The sequence below is a fragment of the Ranitomeya imitator genome, chromosome 2, assembly GCF_032444005.1.
Source record: "Ranitomeya imitator isolate aRanImi1 chromosome 2, aRanImi1.pri, whole genome shotgun sequence".
NCBI classification, from domain to species: Eukaryota; Metazoa; Chordata; class Amphibia; order Anura; family Dendrobatidae; genus Ranitomeya; species Ranitomeya imitator.
Genome location: NC_091283.1, coordinates 714,929,111 through 714,935,614, shown reverse-complemented (window position 1 = coordinate 714,935,614; position 6,504 = coordinate 714,929,111).

Here is a 6,504-nt window from a genome sequence, read left to right as displayed (position 1 = left end):
GCGCCGTAGCCCGCACCAAAAAGGGGGAGTCCCACATCAGCGTACTATTATGCCCAATGTTGGAAAAAGGTTAAACAGTTGTCTAGGAAGAAACATTTTCAAAATGGAAACTATCCGGTCTGTGATATTGATTCTCCAAGATGACTTCCTGGCAACCATAGATTTTCAGGAAGCATACTTGAACATACCAATTCTGACAGCCCATCGCAAGTTTCTTTCGTTCACCATTCAGATGGGGTCTTGAATATTCCATTTCCAATTTACCTGTCTTCCATTTGGTCTGGCAGCAACTCCAAGAGTTTTTGTCAGTGGTGTTTGTCTTAGCTAGAGTTGAGAGACTTTTACTGTTTTAGGATCGAGTCGAGTTTCGCGAAATCCAACTTTCTCAAAAGTCGGGTTGGGTGAACTCGGACTATTGTGAAAAGTCGGGGGCCGACCGAAACACGAAACCCAATGCAAGTCAATGGGGAATCAAAGTTGGCAGTGAGTGGAGGACAGGAAAACACCTACAGTGCCCATTTTAATGCCAAAAACATCAATTCGTATTACTGAAGCTGGCTCAAGATTTTCGTGGGCCCAGGAAATGCGGAATATGTCACGGTGGTGGAGCAGGGAGAGGTAAATATTTCAACTTTGCAAGTGCTGCGATCCTGAGCAAGCAGGGGGGGCACTAGTTGGCAGTGGCACAGGGCCCCTCATAGTACGACAGTGTATTTGACGGCGGGTGGCACCTCCCACTGATGAAGGAACCTGCACTTTCATCTGCACCTTCCTCTTTATCCCTGTGTAAGTTGGTATAGTATGCGGGAAGGGGAACCTGACTTTCAGCAGGGTCAGATTCTGGCTGTGCAGAATGCAAGGGGAATGTAGTGGTCTGGGTCAATGTACCAGCAGACTCATCTAGCAGTGGCTGGGCAATGGGCAGGATGAGGAAACACAGATATAGGCCCAAAATGAAAAAGTAGGCTAAAAGCAGTTCAAAATTGGTAACAGGAGTACACAGGCGGCATAGCTTTGGTCAGCGGAGGACAACTGTAATTAGAGGTTGACACAGTTACTAGGCCCAAATAAGTAAGTAGGCTAAATGCAGTTCAAAATTGGTAACAGGACTAAAAAGGCGGCATTGCTTTGTTCAGCGGAGGACCACTGCAATGAGAGGCTGACACAGTTACTATGCCCAAATAAGTAAGTAGACTAAATGCAGTTCAAAATTGGTAACAGGAGTACACAGGCGGCATTGCTTTGTTCAGTGGAGGACAACTATAATAAGTAGCTCAGACAGACTTAGTAGGCCTAAATTGAAAAAGTAGGCTAAATGCAGTTCAAAATTGGTAACAGGAGTACACAGGCGGCACAGCTTTGGTCAGCGGAGGACAACTGTAGTGAGAGGCTGACACAGTTACTAGGCCCAAATAAGTAAGTAGGCTAAATGCAGTTCAAAATTGGTAACAGGAGTACACAGGTGGCATAGCTTTGTTCAGCGGAGAACAACTGTAATGATAGGCTGACTATTTTTGCGTGAATTTCCTTCTTCTTGCACACGGGGAAAAAGAAGAGCTTCGCTAAACATCAATTGTGCAAGTTTTCAGGAATTCCACTATAAAACTTCAAGTCACAAAGATCTCACAGAACCTATGAGTAAGGAGACTAACAGGTGCCAGATGGATTGACAAGTAGTAGGAGTACTACAAGTGCCGGACGTCCTGAAGACAGACGTGCTGAGACCAGAGCCCAGCGTTGTCCAGCAAAGGAACTACAAGCTGAGATATTTCAAGGTAAGAAAAATGGATTTAATTAATAGGTATTCTAAGTCAAGTTCGCTGGAATTTTTATCACTAGGTGAAAAGTCTAAAACCTTAGAAATGTTCTGGCTGAGTTTATTTGCAGAATGCAAGATAGCAAATCTAAAAGATAGATTCTAAGCTAATTTACAAAAAAAAAAAAGAGTAATTGAAAAATATTTTACATTTGGTTGACGTATTTCATAAGTTTGCTTCAGAGAAATCTAAAAATTACCGTGTAAAAATAGTATCTGTTGATAGTAATGATGTTCCCAAGATTGACTGTAATGTGGAGAGTGAACAAGATGTGATACACGTGTTTGTAATGGCCACTCAAGGTGACCTTTCATGATGAAAAACAAGATGGAGGAAACGTAGAAGACATGACAGATGTACAAGGGCTACTAAAAATAGAAGACGACTCGGAAGCCCAACTCGAAACTAAATCTAGGAAAATCTTGTTAAAATTATGGAAACTCATTCCTGCATATGATGACAAAATACATGTGTGCAGAAATTCAGAGATATTTGAGAGTTTTGCTGATAAGTTTGATTTGACTAATGAGGAGAAAAATCAATTGTTTAAAACGTGGCTTCCAGTAACTTTTTCCAGAAGGTTCTCTATTAAAAATGCAGAATGATGAGTTCCATGAAGAAATGACTGATATAGAAAGATTAAAAATTTTGATATTCTGTGAATTGAAAGAAAATTATGTAGATATTGATATTCTTCTAAAATTAAGGATTGGCCGGAAAGAATGTACTTTTACATTCATGTCCATATTTGAAAGGTTGTACAAAACTGTCATTACAAATTTCAATAAACAATCAATGATAAATTGTTTTGTAAACAAATTTGGATTCCTAAATTCCGCATCTCGTGTTATTGCATCACAAAGATTCTTTATTTGAATGTGCGCAATCCCTTGATTTTTCTCGAAAACATGAGAATCTTGAAAGGAAAATAAATCATACTAAGGTTTTGAAAACAGACATAATTAAATCTTATCAGAAGCCAAAATTAAAATCTCCAAAACTGACCCAAAATCACATCTATGAAGTACGAAGAAAATTACATATTTGTTATAAGCCCTATCAAATGATTCAGGAGTCCTCTAAAGAAGTTGCTCTGAAAGGGTTAAAAGCTGAAGCTTCAGATCTCTTTGTAAAGATGGCAGAAATTGACAGACAGAAACATGTGAGCATGGGGGATGAGCTGAACTCTCCATTATCGCAGCTCTTCAAAGATTCCATAGGTCTAAAAATGACAATTTTAAATAGAGCTTTTCAACAAATTATCGACAGAGTGTTGAGATTTGGTTTAGAAATTGGCTAAAAATGTAATTATATTATATGATGTGTAAATGAGTTATACAATGTATTATTTATTATGTAATTATTTTAAACAGTATAATTCTGCAGTTATATATTCATATAGTATACAGTAAATACTGTAGCATATTTGTACAAGTAGAGATTATATTAACTATTTTTATATGTATAGTGAAATAATTAAAATTTACTCTAGTAATAATATTTAGAACTACATTATATACGTATAAGCGACCGAGCCAAATTTTTGAAATCTGACCAGTGTCACTTTATGTGGTAATAACTCTGCAACGCTTCAACAAATCCCAGTGATTTTGAGATTGTTTTTTCGTGACACATTATACTTTATGATAATGGTAAATTTTGTTCAACATTTTTTGTGTTTATTTATAAAAAATATCAAAAATTTGAGAAAAATGTTAAAAAATAGCAATTTTCTAAATTTGAATGATTATCCCTTTAATCCAGATAGTCATACAACAGCAAACCATTAATAAATAACATTTCCCACATGTCTGCTTTACATCAGCACCATTTGTAAAATGTTATTTTATTTTGTTAGCATTTTAGGAGGTTTAAAAATGTAGCAGCAATTTTTCATTTTTTCAAAGAAATTTACAAAATTTATTTTTTTAGGGACTTATCCATGTTTGAAGTGACTTTAGGGGTCCCATATATTGGGAAACCCACAAACGTGATACCATTTTAAAAACAGCACCCCTAAACATATTGAAAACTGCTGTCAGGTAGTTTATTAACCCTTCAGGTGCTTTACAGGAATTAATGCAAAGTGGTATGACAGAAATGAAAATGTGTATTTTTACCACCTAAGTGTTGCTAACTTCTAAACAGATTACTACAGCCGTCAGACTCTAAGGCCGCTATTTGGTCATGAATGGCCATGGCAAACATCAGGACCATAAAATCATGATCTGAGGGCACCAATTGTGACAAAGAAGAAGCCCCCACACTCTGTTAACCATTTATAATGATGTAGTCACTATTGACAGCAGCATCTAAGGGGTTAAACAGATTTAGATGGTGCAAATACTGATCGTGGCTGGTACAGCAAGTTGTCAGCTATAGTGTACAACCGACAGATGCTGAATTGTCATCTGTATGGGGAGGCTATTCTCTTATATCTCAGGTCAGTTAAAAGACGTATTGGCGGTCATTAAGGGGTTAAAGATATACATCTGTATAACATTTAAATTGTTTTCTTTCTGTATGAATTTGATAAATTCTTTTATTTCTCCTTAGAATTTTCATTTCAAAGCAGGAATTGAACAAAAAAAACCTCTTACATGGATTTATGTCTTTATTTACACAGGAAGTTATAACAACTGCATGATTTTATATATTTAACACTTAAAAGAAAAAGACATAACTAACAATCTAAAATTTGTGTACTGTAATTTTTTTCCTGTAACAATCTAAAACTTGTTTTTTTTCCTTTGCATGGTAATAATATATATTTACTGCATGGCATGTCACAGCAGGTGTTTCAGTTTAAAGCTGGCAACCTTAGTAAGAACTTTTGAAGCCCCTCAGCCTTTACAAGTCAAATGGATTCAGTTGTAGGCCCTGTACCAAATATATGGTTAGAACTATGGCTCAAGTTCCTATTAGTTTTTCTATTTATAAAATGTTTTACAAAGTGTTAGGTAATGTGTATTTGGGGAATATTCAAAGAAATATTAAAGGTATTAAATTTAATAGTTTACAATTGATAATTAGGATACAATATTTTCGGTTAATATACATGTATTCTTATTCTATGTATGTGAAATATGTAGTTTCAACTTCTATGTGTGTCACAGTCTGAGTGATAGATGACAGATGAGCGTATGAGCAGCTGCTAATGTGAAGTTAACCTAAGAATGAATAACGTGGAATGTGTAGGTACAGTCATTTAGAATAATTTTTACAAATGATAATTTTATGGTTACATAGATGGGTACACATCTTCAAACAAATATATGGCACAAGCTAATATGAGTTATTAAATTAGTTATTTTTCATTTTTAGTTTTTGCGCATCATGTCCCGGAACACAGCAAAATACTTCCGGGACATAATGCGCCAGCGCATGCGCACTAATGCTTTTCGGCTTTGCCCGCAGTTGGGCAAAGCATACTGCGCGTGCGCAAGGCAAGATTGCCTTGCGCACGCATGTTCTACGGAGGAAGGCGAATCAACTTCAAGACAATATTGCGGCCAGCGTGAAAGGAAGGGGTGAATAAAAGACCCGAAAACACCGCCCATCGGACTGAAAAAAGGGCCCGCCAAATTCAGGTGACAGGTTTAAGGGAATGTGTTACTGAGACATAACCTCTGCATTTAGCATCAACATAGGCCTTATTTTTATTCTAATTTTTATTTTTCATTTTTAATTTTTCTTATTTAATTTTTCTTAATTTTTTATCTAAAAAAAATCAATATTTAATAAAGTAATGTCTAGTACAAGAATATTTCATCATTAAATATAGTGATCATAAGGTTTCATTAAAAGAGAAATGTTTCAATTCTGAGTTAAATACGATTCTTTCACCTTCATTCATATATATTCTTATTTTGGTTCATGGCTACACATTCTTACATATTATTGGTCTAATAAATATAATTTATTAATAAAGTTTTGGAAATAAAGATTGAAACACTTGTTACATAAAAAGACACACTGACATCTATGGGTTCAAATAAGAAATTACACCTATCACTTAAAAATGTTCTATCATATGAAGAATATGGTTAATAATGTATTATCATTTATTTTATTTTCCCAAATATGAATTTCATATTAATATTCTGATAATTATATGGATATTAATGATTGCTATGGTATGCTGTGATATTATAAGTGATGTAAATTACTAGATTTGGTATAGAATAGGGAATGAAAACTTCAATCAAGATACTGAAGTTACGTTAATAAACTTTTCATATTTCTAAATTCAATTGATTCTTAAAAGTTGAAAGAAGAAAAAGCCGATATCCAGAAGTTCTACAAGGTAACAATGCTATGATTTCTGAGTAATAATAAACTGTCAATTACAATTCATGTCACCACTGACAACCACAATTGGAGAGGACGATGATCCTATGATGCTAAGATGAACTGTGTTAATACGTTTTATTATGTTCCAGTGGTTTCCTATCACCTATAAGACTTCCATGAAAGCTGGTGAACAATCAGGCAATTGTCAGGACAACCCTGACATGTGTCTTGAGCATTAACCCCTTCATGACCTTGGGATTTTCCGTTTTTCAATGTTCGTTTTTCGCTCCCCTCCTTCCCAGAGCCATAACTTTTTTATTTTTCCGTCAATTTGGCCATGTGAGGGCTTATTTTTTGCGGGACGAGTTGTATTTTGAACGACATCATTGGTTTT